Genomic DNA, 16,627 nt, shown 5'->3' with positions numbered 1-16,627 from the left:
TGAGTGATGTTTTGAATGTGGTGAGTGAGGAGGAGTCTCTGATGGTGTGAGGTAGTGAGTTCCAGAGGGTGGGAGCAGCGATGGAGAAGGCCCTGTCCCCCCAGGATCTGAATTTGGTCCGCATGGGGGGGGGGGGGTCAGGAGGTTGGTACCAGCAGAGCGGAGGTTGCGGGTGGGAGTGTGTCTGGAGAGGAGGTCAGCCAGGTAGGATGGGGCCAGGTTATGGAGGGCTTTGTAGGTCAAGAGGAGGATTTTGTACTGGATTCTCTGGGGGATGGGGAGACAGTGAAGCTTGTAAAGGACAGGGGTGATGTGGTCACGGGTCCGGGAATGGGTGAATAGACGGGCAGCGGAGTTCTGAATGTATTGGAGTTTATTGGTGATTATTGAGGGTGAACCATAGAAATAGGTTCTGATCGTAAATTTACGATCTGATCGTAAATAGGTAATAATAATAAAAATAATGCATTTATCTTATATAGCGCTTTTCAGGAAGCCCAAATAGGCTTTGACAGAGTGCAAAACATAATGCATAGCAAAACATAAAAACAATTGCAAAAAAAGAAGAATCAATAGGGAAATATTCAAAGCACAAAGGAGGGAGAAGGAGAGGAGATAGTCAGGGGTTAGATGCTGTGGGTTAAATGTTGAATGCAGTGTTGAACAGGTGGGTCTTGAGTGATGTTTTGAATGTGGTGAGTGAGGAGGAGTCTCTGATGGTGTGAGGTAGCGAGTTCCAGAGGGTGGGAGCAGCGATGGAGAAGGCCCTGTCCCCCCAGGATCTAAATTTGGTCCGGATGGGGGGGGGGGGGGGTCAGGAGGTTGGTACCAGCAGAGCGGAGGTTGCAGGTGGGAGTGTGTCTGGAGAGGAGGTCAGCCAGGTAGGATGGGGCCAGGTTATGGAGGGCTTTGTAGGTCAAGAGGAGGATTTTGTACTGGATTCTCTGGGAGATGGGGAGCCAGTGAAGCTTGTAAAGGACGGGGGTGATGTGGTCACGGGTCCGGGAATGGGTGAGTAGACGGGCAGCGGAGTTCTGAATGTATTGGAGTTTATTGGTGATTGTTGAGGGTGAACCATAAAGGAGGCTATTGCAGTAGTCCAGACGGGAAGTGATGAAGGCGTGGATGAGGGTTTCAGCAACCACGGAGGAGAGGGATGGACGGAGACGGGCGATGTTTTTCAGGTGAAAGAAGGCTGTCTTTGTGATCTGTTTAGTGTATTTGTCGAAGGAGAGGGTTTGGTCAAAGATGATGCCAAGATTCCGGATGTGAGGGGAGGTGGATACTGGGAAACCGTCGATGTTGAGGGCAAAGTTATGGGTGGACTTGGTGAGCGTTTTTGGGCCAATGATGATTATTTCAGAATTTATCACAGTTAAGTTTGAGGAAGTTGATTTGAAGCCAGGATTTTATTTCAGTGATGCAGTTTGTTAGGATAGAGTGGGTGGCGGTGGAGATGGACTTGGTGGAGATGAAAAGCTGGATGTCATCGGCGAAGCAGTGGAATTGGAGACCATGACGGCGGATTAAGTGACCGAGGGGGGACAGGTAAAGGATGAAGAGGAGGGGGCCAAGAACTGAACCTTGGGGGACACCTTGGGGGAGGGGAGCATGGGGGATTTGCAGTTATTGATGGAGATGAACTGACGTCTGTCAGAGAGGTATGATTTAATCCAAGAGAGGGCAGTGCCGGTAATGTTAAAGGTGGTTTCAAGTCGGGTGAGGAGGATGGTGTGATCGATGGTGTCAAAGGCGGCGCTGAGGTCGAGGAGGATGAGAATGTTGAGGTTGCCAGCGTCAGAGGAGAGGAGAAGGTCGTTGGTGATCTTGAGGAGAGCAATTTCAGTACTGTGGTTGGAGCGGAATCCGGATTGGAATGTTTCATACAGGTTATTGGCAGAGAGGTGATGTTTGAGTTGAGTGGCTACAGCACGTTCCAAAACCTTTGACAGAAAGGGTAGGTTGGAGATGGGTCTGAAGTTATTTAGGGTGTCAGGGTTTAGTCCAGGTTTTTTCAGAATGGGGGTAACAGCAGCAATTTTGAGGGATGGTGGGACGATGCCTGTAGACAGGGAGGAGTTTATTGTTGCAATGATAAGTGGAGAGAGAGCAGGAAGGGAGGCCTTGACAAAGCTGGAGGGGATGGGGTCAAGAGTGCAGGTGGCAGTTTTCATTCCAATGAGGAGTTCAGAGAGGTCAGTAGGGGAGACTGACGAGAATTGAGACAGGGGATGGCAGGATAAGGGGGGGCAGGTGGTTTGAGGGGGAGCGGGTGCGGCGGTGGTCAAGTTGTTGTAGATGTTTTCAATTTTGCGTTGGAAGAATGAAAGGAAGGAGATGCAGTTGTCTATTGTGAATGACTGGGTGGTGGTGTTCAGGGGGCTGAGGAGTTTGTTTATTGTAGAGAAGAGTGCTTTTGGGTTTCCGGAGCCAGAGTGGATAATTTGAGAGTAGTAGGCGGAGCGGGCACGGGAGAGGGCATCTTTATAGTGTTGTATGTGGTCCTTGTAGGCCTGGGAGTGAACTGTGAGACCTGTTTTATTGCAGAGTCTTTCAAGTTGGCGAGCACGAGTTTTCATCAGGCGGAGTTCAGGGGTAAACCAGGGAGCAGAATGGGTGAAAGAAACTGTTTTGGTTTTTATAGGCGCAAGTTGGTCAAGGCAGGAGGAGAGAGTGTGGTTGTAGTAGTCAGTGAGGTCAGAAGGGGTGTGGAGGTCAACGAAGGGAGAAGTGGACATTTTTTCAGAGAGGGTCGATGAGAATGAGGTAGGTGAAAGAGCGTTTAGCTTACGGAAGTTGATAGTGCGATAATGCCTTGGTGCTGGGGTGGGGATGTTGATGGTCAGAGTGATGGCTAGGTGGTCAGAGAGAGAGTGAGGTCGGAGCCAGAGAGATGGTGCAAAATTAGTCCAGTAGAGCAGACAAGGTCCAAAATGTGACCACGGTTATGGGTAGGAAAGTTGACATGTTGAGTGAGGTTAAAGCAGGTGAGTAAATCAGTGAAGTCAGTGGTTAGCGTAGAGTCAGTGGAGTCCATGTGGATATTGAAATCACCAAGGAGGAGGATTGAGGGGAGAGGGAACATAGCTGGGTCAGAAAGTAGGAGAAGTCAGACAGGAATGATGGGTGTGGTTTGGGAGGGCGGTAGACAACAGCCATGACTGACTGTGTGTGACCAGAGAGTTTAAAATCCAGGTGTTCAAATGATGGAGCAGATGAGATGGAGATGAGGTTGGTCTTGATGTCTTGTCGGTGAATAACGGCAATTCCACCACCTCGGCCCTCCGAGCGTGGTTTATTGATGTAAGAATATCCATTGGGTGTGGTGAGGTTGAGCGTGTAGTAGTCCAGTGGTTGTTGCCAGGTCTCAGTGAGACAGAGAAAGTCCAGTTTATTTTCCAGGATGTAGTCGTTCAGGATGAGGCATTTGTTGTTGAGGGACCGGGTATTGAACAGGGTGAGCTTGATGTTGTTTTGTACGGCGGGTATGAATCCAGGTGATTTGGCCAGGGTTCGCAGACAGGAGGTGCGATTTTGTGCGTTGTTGTGACCAGGTGTGTTGGGACGATGAGTGGGAGTGCGCTGAGCCGACCAGAGGATGGGGATGGAGTGACCTGATTGTAAATAAACAAACTTACGACCGGAGCCACGGTGAATGTACCTGGGTCGACGCAGGAGTCCATTCGATTTGATTGCAGAGATGCATGATGGGGTGGAGCGGGTTTTAAGCAGGAGAAGCCTTGCGGCGGAGTACCGCAGAGCCATGCCAGCAGGAGTGAAGGGACGAGCACGAGGCCAAGGGTGAGGAGGCGAAACAATCGTCACAACCCACGGGAGTGGGCCCGAGGAAACAGCGAAGGAGCCGACCAGGTGAAGCCAGGAGCAGAGCCGGGACCATGCAGAGGGCAGACAGGAGCGAAGAGACGAGCACGAGGCCAAGGTTGAGGAGGCAAAGCGGCAAATGCAGCAGCAAACGACCGCCGCCGCTAATCAAGATCACGGCGGCAAACCGCCACCACCGCCGCTGCAAACAATGGGCACAACCCACGAGAGTGAGCCCGAGGAAACAGCGAAGGAGCCGAGCAGGTGAAGCCAGGAGCAGCAGAGCAGAGCCGGGACCGTGCAGAGGGCAGACTCAATGGCCAAAAATCCGCCACGACCACCAGGAAAGCAAGATACGGACAATGGTCCAGTCACAGAAGCGGCGAGCAAGTGACGCCAGCGTCCTCTCACGACCGGACCGGAAACGGAAATCAATAGATCTGAAAAAGATCAGATCAGATATACATTCCAAATATACACTCCAAATATAAATCCTCTCAATATACACCCGAAATATACACTCCAAATATACATCCTCTAAATATACACTCCAAATATACAATCCAAATATACATTCCAAATATACATCCTCTCAATATACACTTCAAATATACATCCTCTAAATATACCCTCCAAATATACTTCTAAATATACACTCCAAATATACATCCTCTAAATATGCACTCCAAATATACATCCTCTAAATATACACTCCAAAAATACCCTCCAAATATACATCCTCAATATACACCCTAAATATACACTCCAAATATACATCCTCTAAATATACATTCCAAATATACATCCTCGAAATATACACTCCAAATATACATACACTAAATATACACTCCAAATATACATTCTCAATATACACCCTAAATATACACTGCAAATATACATCCTCTAAATATACACTCCAAATATACCCTCCAAATATACATCCTCTAAATATGCACTCCAAATATACATCCTCTAAATATACACTCCAAATATACATCGTCTAAATATACACTCCAATTATACCCTCCAAATATACATCCTCTAAATATACTTCTAAATATACACTCCAAATATACATCCTCAATATACACCCTAAATATACACTCCAAATATACATCCTCTAAATATACATTCCAAATATACATCCTCGAAATATACACTCCAAATATACATACACTAAATATACACTCCAATTATACCCTCCAAATATACATCCTCTAAATATACCCTCCAAATATACATTCTCAATATACACCCTAAATATACACTGCAAATATACATCCTCTAAATATACACTCCAAATATACCCTCCAAATATACATCCTCTAAATATGCACTCCAAATATACATCCTCTAAATATACACTCCAAATATACATCCTCTAAATATACACTCCAAATATACTTCTAAATATACACTCCAAATATACATCCTCTAAATATACACTCCAAATATACATCATCTAAATATACACTCCAAATATACATCGTCTAAATATACACTCCAAATATACATCCTCTAAATATACACTCCAAATATACATCCTCTAAATATACACTCCAAATATACATCGTCTAAATATACACTCCAAATATACATCCTCTAAATATACACTCCAAATATACTTCTAAATATACACTCCAAATATACATCCTCTAAATATACACTCCAAATATACATCCTCTAAATATACACTCGAAATATACATCCAAAAGTTTAAAACAAGCGATTTTGATTGTTATCCCGTTCGAATTATTTCGAAGGCGTGTTACGATTACCTGACAACAAAACAGATTTCGAATTCCTCAGTTAATGAAATCGTGATGATTTCGGGTGAGCAGGACAATTGGGGAGTTTTTAACTAAGGCCGTTATAAGTTCCCATTGGCTGTAGTTTGAAAATTACAAGAAATACAGATTAAGGAAATACATTAAATTAAGCGCAGATCAGACAAGCATTCAAGGATACAAGTGAGAAGGATGGAAAAGCGATATTTGGAGTCAGAACACGAGCCATACACAAGGGTAGATCCACAAATACAATACCTGCCGCGCGACCCACATACCACCATCTCCAAACGGACACAGGCGAACCTGTGAACCCCCAACACCACCTCACAATAAGGTGGGTCGTTTTGCTGTTTGTTTGTGACCTTAATGCTTTTAGCTCCCAGGGTTAATCACAACGAAACTTTGTACGATCAGATTTTTAACCACGATGCATCTGGATAGGGGCTTTAAACGGTCAGGAGGACATCATTTAACCCGTCATTGACGTGTGGCACTACCAAGGTAATTTATTTACAAACCCGAGGTAATTTATTTACTAAGCTGAGGCAATTTATTTACAAACCCGAGGTAATATATATACGAACCCGAGGTAACTTATTTACAAACCCGAGGTAACTTATTTATGAACCTGTTGTATTTTATTTACAAGCCCGAGGTAATTCATTTACAAACAAGAGGTAATTTATTTGCGAACCCGAGGTAATTAATTTACAAACCCGAGGTAATTTATTTACCAACCCGAGGTAATTTATATACGAACACGAGCTAATTTATTTACAAACCCGAGGTAATTTATTTACGAAGCCAAGGTAACTTATTTATGAACCTGAGCTAATTTATTCATGAAACCGAGGTAATTTATTTACAAACCCGAGGTAATTTATTTACAAACCCGAGGTAATTTATTTACAAACCCGAGGTAATTTATTTACCAACTCGAGGTAATTTATTTAAAAACCCGAGGCAATTTATTTACAAACCCGAGGTAATTTATTTACCAACTCGAGGTAATTTATATACGAACCCAAGGTAATTTATTTACAAACCCGAGGTAATTTATTTACAAACCCGAGGTAATTTATCTACAAACCCGAGGTAATTCATTTACAAACCCAAGGTAATTTATTTACAAACCTGAGGTAATTTATTTACAAACCCGAGGTAATTTATTTACGAAGCCGAGTTAACTTATTTCTGAACCCGAGGTAATTTATTTATGAACCCGAGGTAATTTATTTACAAACCCGAGGTAATTTATTTACGAAGCCGAGGTAATCTATTTATGAACCCGAGGTAATTTATTTACAAACCCGAGGTAATTTATTTACTAAGCTGAGGCAATTTATTTATGAACCCGAGGTAATTTATTTACAAACCCGAGGTAATTTATTTACGAACCCGAGGTAACTTATTTATGAACCTGTTGTATTTTATTTACAAGCCCGAGTAGTCTAGTAGGAAGACTAGGTCCCCCTGCACCCCCCGGAGATATACTTCTAATCAGTGTTTCTAGATTGGAAAAAATGTGTAGAAAATGACTAGCTATGGCCCCAAGCTGAAAAAATGTCCCACATACCATTTTTATGCAAATTACTGCTGCAAATTTTATGCAAAATTATGCAAATTTTATGCAAATTTTTGATGAGGAGTAGAGTTGAGGGGTCTTTGAGGGCTTCATCGAGGTGCTCTCGGTTGCAAGACTGGGTCATTCTGAGAAGCACAGCAGGGTCAGAGATCATGATGTTCTCCTCCTCAGTGAATCTCTCCATCAACAGCCTCTCCATTGCCTCACACACTGTTTTGAGGCAAAAGAGGGACTTTGCGTAGGCCTTTCCACTGAGAACACCTTTGAGAGATCCACTTGTTACTAGTTGTGCCTCAAAGAGAATCTCTGCATCTCCAGAACCACGCATCTTGTGTCCAGTGAGCATCCCGATGTAGTTCATGGATGTGTGGAAGGGTCCAATCGTTACTACATGACTAGCAAATTCATTTGGCCAGCGCCAGATGATGGGAAGGGCTTTCATGCAGACACCCAGATCAAATGTATTCAGGACCCATCTCTGACCCACCTCAGCAGTTGCTGCCTCGGAACGCTCATCATTCACACCGCCAGCAGAGAATGACACAGTCTATGCCACTACGATGCAAGAGTACTACATCTGGCTCTTCATCAGATACATCGGAAGCTGTGGCCTGCAGCCTGTGCCTGGGCTAGGGGGTTTCACCTCTGCAACTGGTTCTCCCCCACCCAGCAAATCAACAGTCGACTACTGCACGCCTATCCACCAACCGATCACAGACAACGCAGTTGTTCGTGAGCTACTGAAGCGTTCCGAGGCAGCAACTGCTGAGGTGGGTCAGAGATGGGTCCTGAATACATTTGATCTGGGTGTCTGCATGAAAGCCCTTCCCATCATCTGGCGCTGGCCAAATGAATTTGCTAGTCATGTAGTAACGATTGGACCCTTCCACACATCCATGAACTACATCGGGATGCTCACTGGACACAAGATGCGTGGTTCTGGATATGCAGAGATTCTCTTTGAGGCACAACTAGTAACAAGTGGATCTCTCAAAGGTGTTCTCAGTGGAAAGGCCTACGCAAAGTCCCTCTTTTGCCTCAAAACAGTGTGTGAGGCAATGGAGAGGCTGTTGATGGAGAGATTCACTGAGGAGGAGAACATCATGATCTCTGACCCTGCTGTGCTTCTCAGAATGACCCAGTCTTGCAACCGAGAGCACCTCGATGAAGCCCTCAAAGACCCCTCAACTCTACTCCTCATCAAAAATTTGCATAAAATTTGCATAATTTTGCATAAAATTTGCAGCAGTAATTTGCATAAAAATGGTATGTGGGACATTTTTTCAGCTTGGGGCCATAGCTAGTCATTTTCTACACATTTTTTCCAATCTAGAAACACTGATTAGAAGTATATCTCCGGGGGGTGCAGGGGGACCTAGTCTTCCTACTAGACTAGAGGTAATTCATTTACAAACAAGAGGTAATTTATTTGCGAACCCGAGGTAATTAATTTACAAACCCGAGGTAATTTATTTACCAACCCGAGGTAATTTATATACGAACACGAGGTAATTTATTTACAAACCCGAGGTAATTTATTTACGAAGCCAAGGTAACTTATTTATGAACCTGAGCTAATTTATTCATGAAACCGAGGTAATTTATTTACAAACCCGAGGTAATTTATTGACAAACCCGAGGTAATTTATTTACAAACCCGAGGTAATTTATTTACCAACTCGAGGTAATTTATTTAAAAACCCGAGGCAATTTATTTACAAACCCGAGGTAATTTATTTACCAACTCGAGGTAATTTATATACGAACCCAAGGTAATTTATTTACAAACCCGAGGTAATTTATTTACAAACCCGAGGTAATTTATCTACAAACCCGAGGTAATTCATTTACAAACCCAAGGTAATTTATTTACAAACCTGAGGTAATTTATTTACAAACCAGAGGTAACTTATTTACAAACCCGAGGTAACTTATTTACAAACCCGAGGTAATTTATTTACAAACCCGAGGTAACTTATTTACGAACCCGAGGTAATTTATTTACAAACTTGAGGTAATTTATTTACGAACCCAAGGTAATTTATTTACGAACCCGAGGTAATTTATTTACCAACCTGAGCTAATTTATATATGAACCCGAGGTAACTTATTTACGAACCCGAGGTAATTTATTTACAAACTTGAGGTAATTTATTTACGAACCCGAGGTAACTTATTTACGAACCCGAGGTAATTTATTTATGAACCCGAGATAATTTATTTCAGAACCCGAGGTAATTTATTTACAAACTCAAGGTAATTCATTTACAAACCCGAGATAATTCATTTACAAACCTGAGGTAATTTATTTTGAACCCGAGGTAATTTATTTACAAACATGAGGTAATTTATTTACAAACCCAAGGTAATTTATTTACAAACCCGAGGTAATTTATTTACGAACCCGAGGTAATTTCTTTACAAACCCGAGGTCATTTATTTACAAACCTGAGGTAATTTATTTACAAACCCGAGGTAATTTATTTACAAACCCGAGGTAATTTATTTACGAACCCGAGGTAATTTATTTACGAACCTGAGGTATTTATTTACAAATCTGAGGTAATTTATTTACAAACCCGAGGTAATTTATTTACGAACCCGAGGTAATTTATTTACGAACCTGAGGTATTTATTTACAAACCTGAGGTAATTTATTTACCAACCCGAGGCAATTTATTCACGAACCCGAGGTAATTTATTTACGAACCCGAGGTAATTTATTTACGAACCCGAGGTAATTTATTTACGAACCCGAGGTAATTTATTTACGAACCCGAGGTAACTTATTTACGAACCCGAGGTAATTTATTTACAAACTTGAGGTAATTTATTTACAAACTTGAGGTAATTTATTTACAAACTTGAGGTAATTTATTTACGAACCCGAGGTAATTTATTTATGAACCCGAGATAATTTATTTCAGAACCCGAGGTAATTTATTTACAAACTCAAGGTAATTCATTTACAAACCCGAGGTAATTCATTTACAAACCTGAGGTAATTTATTTTGAACCCGAGGTAATTTATTTACAAACCTGAGGTAATTTATTTACAAACCCAAGGTAATTTATTTACAAACCCGAGGTAATTTATTTACGAACCCGAGGTAATTTCTTTACAAACCCGAGGTCATTTATTTACAAACATGAGGTAATTTATTTACAAACCCGAGGTAATTTATTTACAAACCCGAGGTAATTTATTTACAAACCCGAGGTAATTTATTTACGAACCCGAGGTAATTTATTTACGAACCTGAGGTATTTATTTACAAATCTGAGGTAATTTATTTACAAACCCGAGGTAATTTATTTACGAACCCGAGGTAATTTATTTACGAACCTGAGGTATTTATTTACAAATCTGAGGTAATTTATTTATGAACCCGAGGTAATTTATTTACGAACCCGAGGCAATTTATTTACGAACCCGAGGTAATTTATTTACAACCCCAAAGTCATTTACTCAGTCTGTCCGTTTGTGAACAAAATATCTCGAAAAGTTGTGGACGGATTCGGACGATATTTGGCAGGGATGTAGCGTATGTCACAAGGACGAAATGATTAGATTTTGGGGAAGATCCAGATTCGGCTAGTATAATTTTTAAAGTGATTCTTCACCATTGAGTGATCGGGCTAAAGCCAATACAAAGCAGGATATCTCAAAAGGTTGTGGACGGATTTGGATGAAACTTGGTGCACCCGTTGGGTGTCTGACAAGGAAGAATCGATTAGATTTTTGTGAAGATATGAACCTGGATTCGTATACGAGAGTTATTTAATTTTTAACAAAATGCAGACACATACTTGCCGATTACTTAACCCCGCTTTTCCATTTGTGAGCGTGAGGTAATAAAAGGATTGGATAGACATAATTAGGTTATTTTGCAGGTGTAATAAAAGAAGAAACAAAATGAGGTAACTTGTACACTTGATAATATTCACAAACAAAACATTGGATTGCTCGATGAATGTGTGTGACCCTGGGGCCTGAGAAGGTGTTGATGGATGTTTTGAGGCAGATAATATTGGGAATTCGAATAATATCTAAAGCTTTAGCCTCCACTGCATGCAAGTCTACCTTGGTCATTGGTAGAAAGTAAAAATGGATTTAACTTTAAATGAGATATAAATGCTGTAATAAATAGGTGAGAGGTATTAAGGAATATTTTAGCATTCTGCATTATTTCCAGTGAAAATCAGCTGATACAAGCAGGGCACCCATCACTGACGGGGCTTCGTGGATGTCTCACCTGAAATGAGCAAATTTTTTGAAGTGTGTATTCGCAGAAACGGGAATTCAGTGCAAACCTTCAGTGAGCAGATATCACAATGGGTGAAGCTGGTAACCCCGACAACGTCATTCCATTTCACCAGCAAAGATTTCCAATCCATGCTCATTGTACCTCTGAAGTACTGATTGGGAGAGAGGGTTATATTATGAAAGTTCGGCTGGGAAACGGATTTCAGCATATTTTGGGCCTACCGCCCGACGGAAGATCACAGAAGTTCTTTCCATGCCAACCAACCGACCAGGCACCTCTCGCTCTCCACATCGTTTCTTCAGCGCACAACCTTTCCACTCTCTATACTCCCCATATCTCTCCTTTCGGCAATTTACATTCGGTTTTTTTCACAGCATTCCTTTCTCTTTCCACTAAACTTTACATTCTTTCCACTTTCCAACTCTAAACGGTGGTTTATTCCTTTCTCTTTCCCATTCGATGATCCATATATCAGTAGTTTCAGTTTCAGTAATCCACATCAGTTTTGCTTTGAGATATCAGCTTCGATTTGTTGTTGCAAGTTGTGATGTGACGCGAATAGTGCACGGAAAAGGTTGTCAAAACCGATTTTTGAGGGGATTTTCTTGCGATTTTCTAAGGGGTCTAATGTGTTTAAGGTTCATAAACGGGTCTAAAGTGTTTAAAGTGTATAATGCTCTAAAAAGGGCCTGATGGGGTCTAAATGAGCCTAAGGGTGAAAAAGCAAAAGGGGTCTAAAGGTGTCCACATGGTATAAAATTGTCCAAATGTTCTTAAAAAGTCCACACTGTAGGTCTGAAAAGTGTCGAAGGTGTGTATGTCTCACAGGGTCGAAATGGGTATGAAGGGGTTTAAAGGGTGTGAATGACTAAGCGGTGTGAAGGGTCTAATGGGTTCTAAAGGTGTAAGTAAAGGATTAAACATGCAGTAGAGAATACATGCTCGGATCTGGGAGGGGGGGGGGAAGAGGGGCGGGGGGGGGGGCGAGGGGCGGGGGGGGCAAGGGGTGGTGCCATGGCCGACCCGTCTCGGATCACTAGTGCCTTTGTTTTTTCAAAAACTCGCTAGATTTTCCTTAACCGAGAGCTTAATAGCATCCATGGCTGCAGAAAACGCGGTTAAAGATTTATTTATATTGTCGCGCGATCCCTTCGGTTAACACCAGGGCTCGCGGATGACCAAACGGGCTTTAATGGAGATGACGATAAAACACGGATTCGGCTATAAAAGCATGGGAGGAAGAATGAAGGGGAAGAAGCGCAAGCGCGTACCTGGAGGAAATGAACTCAAAACGAACACGAGATTTTGAAGGGAAGAGAAAATAATACAAGGATTTATTTGAAATAAAGGTCGGGACAGGGAAATGCGATGATAAATAAAGGTCCTTAATCGGGATCCCACACACCTCACTTCAGAACGAGACAAAGGAATGAATTAATAAAAGAAATATCTCGTCGTGTATTGTGAAATGTGGTGCAAGCTTATCTGTCAGTAGTCTGCAGTGTGTCGTCCGGAATCGTCTAGGCTCCAGTGGCGCGAAGAAACCTCTGTCCGCCTTACTCGCGCGCTCCGCTAGGCCCCGAGTACATGCCGCCAGGTAGGCCCCGACCTCGTCTGCTCAGCGGCATGCCTCGCTCCCAGCCCGTCTGCCGCACGCGAGGTCCTGCTCGCTCCGAGCACCAAGAGCACTGAACACCGCTCCGGCGCTCCAAGCACCACGACGAACCAGCTAAGAGCTCTGAGTGCCGAGAGATCTCCAAGAGCGAAGCACGAAGGGTCCAGGCAAAAAGAAAGAGCAAGAGCTTCAAGCACCTAGGGGTCGAACGCAGAGAGAGAGACAAAATGTCGGCGAGCGAGTCCTTTTGTCACCTCGCGTGTGACGTCAATCCTCTCTCTCCCCAACCAGAGCCTCCTCTCTCGACCTCTCGAATGTTCTGACTGCGCTGGTGCTCTCCCATTGGCCAAGTGCTTCCTGCCCTGTGGTGTTGCTCGCCCTCCCCCCCCCCCCCCCCCCACCCCTGCCAATCAACAGTCCTCCTGGGCGTGGTTCCCAGCCTTGCTCGATGCTTGGTCGCCCATGGTAGCTTACTGGACAGCTGCTGCCTGCTTGTCTTCCACAGTCTTATTGTAAGGGAGGGGAATTATTTAATGTGTGCTCTAAGGGATCTATCTAGTATCTATGTGAGTGTGTATTGCCATAAGGGACAAAGGTTTGGCGACAGAGGGGACGACGAACAAAGGAATCTTATCCATAATCCCTGCAATACTGAGCACGCCCCGCCCCCTCGTGGCGAGGACACCAATACAGCTTATACCGACATCCGGACTAACCATATAACTTATTACAAGGTAGATTCCCTATTGCGACAGACGAAGCATGATACCTATTCAGATCTACGTGGCTCTATATATCACTCTACCCAAATTCATAACAATATGTTAAAACTTAACACATTGGTGTGTACCCTGGTTTAGAATAGGTATAGTGTATCCCTGCGTGTCGTAAGAGGCAACTAAGAGGGTTGGCGTCAGGAAGGGCATCCAGCCATAAAATCATTGCCTCAAAAAGAGAACCATGACAATTACAACAACATATGGGCAGGGTACAGCCCGAAGTGGAGATCGGTTTCTGAGGTTTTGGGACATGGAATGTAGGGACAATGACAGGGAGATCAGGAGAAGTGGTGGAAGTATTGATCAGAAGAAGAGTGGACATATGTTGTGTGCAAGAGACGAGATGGAAGGAAAGTGGAGTGAGAATGGTGAAGGGTAGGCAGGGACAGAAATACAAGTTTGTGTGGCAAGGGTGCCCAGAAGGCATGAATGGTGTTGGTGTCCTGTTTTCTGAGGAGTTTGTAGACAGTGTGGTGAGTGTGACGAGAGTGAGTGACAGGTTGATGATGGTGAAAATGATGATTGGAAAGCTCTTGGTGAACGTCATCTCGGGATATGCTCCGCAGGTTGGTCGGAGCGATGAAGAGAAGGACAGGTTCTGGTGTGCGATAGAGAAGCTGATGGAAAACGTGAAAGATGAGGAAGTTGTTGTCGGAGGAGGAGACCTAAATTGACATGTGGGAAGGAGTATGGATGGTTTTGAGGGAGTTCATGGGGGTTACGGATATGGTGTGAGAAATGGAGAAGGTGAAAGGATTTTGGAGTTTGCTGATGGAGCTGATTTGTTGATTTGTAATACTCAGTTCCAGAAAGAGGATAATAAGCTTGTTACATACACGTCAGGTGGGTCGACGACAACCGTTGACTACCTCATGGTGCGTAGGCGAGATAGGGGGCACCTCCGGGACACAAAGGTGATCCCGGGGGAGGAGGCTGTTTCACAGCACCACTTGGTTGTCTGCGACATAAGTGTGAAAGGTGCGAGGAGAGATCGGCGGGTGAAGTACCAACCCAGAATGAAGGTGTGGAGGTTGAAAGAAGTGACAGTAAGGGAGGCATTAAAAGAGAGGCGGAGTGGTGTAGAGGATGATGTGGTTGAGCTTGAAAGTGTTTGGATGTCAATAAAAGATAGTCTGTTGGGAGCCCTTGGTGAGGTATGTGGATGGACAAAAGGACCTCCGAGGCACTCGGAAACATGGTGGTGGGATGATGAAGTTGGAAAGAGGATTGACGAGAAGAGGAATAAGTTCAAGGAGTGGCAGAAGCTGAAGGGTATGGGGGCAGAAAAGGCAGAGCATGAAAGTTATAAGGCATCGACGGCTGCAAAGAAAGAGGTAGCAAAGGCGCAGGAGGCATGTAGGAAAATGTTCGGAGAACGCTTGGATTTGGAAGAGGGTTAGAAAGCGGTATTCAGGATTGCAAAGCAGATGGCGAAAGAGAGGTGTGATGTGATGGGGGTGAGTTGCTTGAAGGATGAAGTGGGACAAATCGTTGTGGACCCAGATGGAATTAAAGGAAGATGGAAAACATATATGGAAATGCTGTTGAATACAGAGAATGAATGGGATGACAACATAGAGAGTAACCCAGTTTTAGGACCAGCAGAGAAGATAACTGAGAAGGAAGTTGAGGAAGCGATAAAAGCAATGAAGAGTAGAAAAGCGGGATGGCCGACGGGAGTTGTGGTAGATATGTTGAAGGCAGCAGGAAGTTGGGGAATGACAGAGATCTGTAATCTGGTGGTGAAAGAAGGCCGCATTCCAGTGGTTTGGGAACTGAGTACCCTCGTCCCTCTATACAAGGGGAAAGGTGACCCTCTGGAGTGTGGCTCGTACCGAGCGATAAAGTTATTGGAGCATGGAATGAAGGTATTGGAAAGGGTGTTGGAGAGGAGGATAAGGAAGAAGGTGAAGATCGATGAAATGCAGTTTGGATTTGTGCCAGGAAGAAGAAGGACAGACGTGCTCTTTATTGTGAGGCAGTTGCAGGAGAAGTACATGGAGAAGAGGAAGAAGTTGTTTCTTGGGTTTGTTGATCTGGAGAAAGCATTTGATAGGGTTCCACGCGAAGTATTGACATAGGCATTGAGGAATTTAGGAGTGGAGGAATGGTTGATCAGAGTAGTGATGGCAATGTACAAAAGACCGCGCACAGCTGTAAGGACGAAGGACGGGAACAGTGGTGAGTTTGAGGTGAAGGTGGGAGTGCATCAGGGGTCGGTACTAATTCCACTACTATTTGTAGCTGTGATGGAGGTGCTGTCTCAGAACGTAAAGGAGGGTTTACCGTGGGAGTTGTTGTATGCAGATGATCTGGTGTTGATTGCGGAAAGTATGGATGGACTGAAGGAAAAGAGGAACAAGTGGAAGGAATGTATGGAGACAAAAGGTCTGAAGGTGAATATAGGAAAGATGAAGGTGATGGCAAGTGGTAAAGCATGTGGTGAGGTGGAAAGAACTGGGAAGTGGCCATGTGCTATGTGCAGGAAGGGTGTCGGAGTGAACTCCTTTCAATGTACAATGTGCGCTGAGTGGGTTCATCAAAAATGTAGTGGTCTGAAAGGGTCATTAACCAGTGTGGCAGCTCCATTCAAATGTAAGGTGTGCACAGAGGGAGCTGCAGATGGACGATGTGTTGAGTTGGATCTTGGAGACGGCGTGAAGCTGGAAGGGGTGAAAACATTTTGCTACCTCGGAGACATGCTGAATGGAGAAGGTGGATCAGACTCTGCAACGGTTGCTAGAGTGAGATGTGCATGGAAGAAGTTT

The 16,627-nt window shown here is 43.8% G+C and overlaps 1 protein-coding gene across 2 annotated transcripts in view; it reads left to right on the top strand.

The window, feature by feature from the left end:
- Positions 1–16,627, top strand: part of LOC137433073 (phytanoyl-CoA hydroxylase-interacting protein-like) — a 163,455-nt gene that overhangs the window by 104,498 nt on the left and 42,330 nt on the right. The window lies entirely within an intron of this gene.

Source organism: Myxine glutinosa, chromosome 8, assembly GCF_964187855.1.
Source record: "Myxine glutinosa chromosome 8, kmMyxGlut1.1, whole genome shotgun sequence".
NCBI classification, from domain to species: Eukaryota; Metazoa; Chordata; class Myxini; order Myxiniformes; family Myxinidae; genus Myxine; species Myxine glutinosa.
The sequence above is the reverse complement of the archived record's forward strand: the minus strand, read 5'-3'. Positions and strand labels throughout refer to the sequence as shown.